Source organism: Silene latifolia, chromosome 11 (assembly GCF_048544455.1).
Source record: "Silene latifolia isolate original U9 population chromosome 11, ASM4854445v1, whole genome shotgun sequence".
In the NCBI taxonomy this organism is placed as follows: domain Eukaryota; kingdom Viridiplantae; phylum Streptophyta; class Magnoliopsida; order Caryophyllales; family Caryophyllaceae; genus Silene; species Silene latifolia.
The window spans coordinates 187867586-187869965 of record NC_133536.1 but is presented as its reverse complement, the minus strand read 5'-3'; the positions used below and the strand labels follow the sequence as shown (position 1 = coordinate 187869965).

The following is a 2380-nucleotide window of genomic DNA, read 5'->3' as shown; positions in this document are numbered from 1 at the left end:
GTCTTCGTCGATCTATCGGCCATTTGGAGTGTGATATTGGTGCATTTAGGCTCTCCCATCCCCAACCTTTTACTCACCAAGTACGGCATAACACTCACACTAGCCCCTAGATCACATAAGGCTTTGTTGATCGTGGTGTCGCCAATAGTACACGGTATTGAGAAGCTTCCCGGATCTTTGAGTTTTGGAGGTGAACTCCCTTGAAGTATTGCACTACTCACCTTAGTGAAGGCGATAGTCTCAAGCTTCCGGATCGACTTCTTCTTTGTGAGGATGTCTTTCATGTATTTTGCATAGGCCGGCACGTGATTGATTAATTCCGTGAAAGGAATCGAGACTTCCAAATTCTTCACAATTTCCATAAATTTTCCAAGTTGGTCATCAAATTTGGGCTTGGCTTGACGACTTGGAAAAGGAAGTCTAATCACAATGGGCTCCTTTTCCTTGACCTTGTCTTCATTTTTCTTTGAAATTTCTTCTTTTGATGGTTCTCCATCCTTGGAGTTTTGCGCAATTTCTTCTTTGTCACTAGCTTCCACAACTTCATCCTCAACTTGCTTCTTTGTTGCTTCATACCTTGTACCACTCCTCAAGTGAATGGCACTAACTGTTTCATGTCTTGGGGATTACTTTGAGGTGGTAATTGCCCCTTTTGTCTTTGTGAGCTTGAAGATGCTAGTTGAGTCAATTGGGTTTCCAATATTTTGGTGTGAGCTAGGATGTTGTTGATGGTGATTTCTTTTGCTTGACTATCCTTTTGCATTTGAGTGAAAAACTCTTGTTGATTCTTTTGCATTTGGAGGACCGCTTTTTGAACATCAAAACCTTGGTCATTTTGTTGATTGTATGGAGTTTGATTTTGGTAACCTTGGTTTTGCTTGTAAAAGGGTCTTTGATTTGGTTTCTCATGGGAGGTGGGGTGTATGTTGGTTGAGGGTTTTGAACATTTTGGCTTTTGTATGAGAGATTTGGATGAAATTTGGTATTTTCATTTAATAGTTTGAATAAGGGGTGTCACTCTTGTATGCTTGGAAAGCATTCACTTGTTCATTTGTTCCCCTACATTCATATTGGTCATGTCCCAAAGTTCCACAATTCTCACATATCCCACTTGGGATTGATGAAGATGCCGTCATGGCATTAACATGATGCTTTGGTGATTTTGAGGCTTCTTCAAGTCTAGCCATAGCTTTTTCAAACTTCAAATTGATGGTATCAATGTGAGCACTAAGTTGAGCACCCAATTGAGTAATGGAGTCCACTTCATGCTTTCCTCCTCTAGTAGCCTTGCGAGGTCTACTATATTGTGAGTTATGGACCGCCAGTTCCTCAATTTTGTTCCAAGTTTGGTTGTCATCAACTTCGGTGAACATTCCATTTGATCCCATGTTGAGAATGTTCCTTGAATCTTCATAAAGACCGTTCCAAAATTGTTGTACCAAGAACCACTCGCTAAGTCCATGGTGAGGACATGAGCGACAAATTCCTTTGAATCACTCCCAAGCTTCATACAAATATTCTTCATCTCTTTGCTTAAAGCCCATAATTTGAGCTCTTAGCATGTTAGTCTTTTCTGGTGGATAGAACTTTTTGAAGAAATCTAGAGCCAACTTTTTCCAAGAATAAATTTCGAGAGTAGCCTTATCAAGGCCTTTCAACCATTGTTTTGCGGTGCCAATTAGAGAAAAAGGAAATAAGACCCATCGAATTTGGTCTTGAGTTACACCGGTTTGAGAAATCGCATCACAATAGTCGCAAAAAAGTCTCCATATGAGAATGAGGGTCTTCACTAGGCATCCCCCCAAATTGGCTTCTTTCGACTAATTGGATAAATGCGGATTTGGCAATAAAATTTCCGGTTAGATGTTGTGGTGTGGGAGTACCATTGGGTAGGTTCTCCTCGGTAGGTACGGAATGTGATAAAAACTTAGGCATTGTGGGTTGATTTTGTGTTGGGTTCTCCTCACCTTCTCTTTCAAAAGAGTTGATGAACTCAATAGTATTTGGTTGAATATCTACAACCTCACCAATACCTCTCAAAGTTCTCCTAGCAAGTCTTCTATTGGTTGTCAAAGTCCTTTCAATTTCGTGATCAAAGGGTAACAAGTTACCTTGTGATCTTCTAGACATGCAAAATATCAAACAACTCGAAAATAATTAGAACAAACCTTGAGGAGTTTTACTTCCCCAAGGCTAAGAAAGACACAACTAATTATAACAATACAAGAAAATCTAAATCAAGTTAACACCGTCCCCGGCAACGGCGCCATTTTTGTCGTGATCCCTCGTGGGGTTTATTTTTCAGTACTTGTCGTTAGGAGCACCTAGACCAAAACACAATTTATACCTTCACCAATCAACTCTACAATTAGAAAAAAGG

At 40.0% G+C, this 2380-nt stretch overlaps 1 non-coding gene across 1 annotated transcript; it reads left to right on the top strand.

Moving 5' to 3' along the window:
• The first annotated feature begins 1455 nt into the window (after positions 1–1455).
• LOC141615609 (small nucleolar RNA R71) lies at positions 1456–1562 on the top strand. The gene has a single exon (XR_012530021.1). It is a non-coding gene; the product is annotated as a small nucleolar RNA R71 (small nucleolar RNA).
• Positions 1563–2380: the final 818 nt, after the last annotated feature.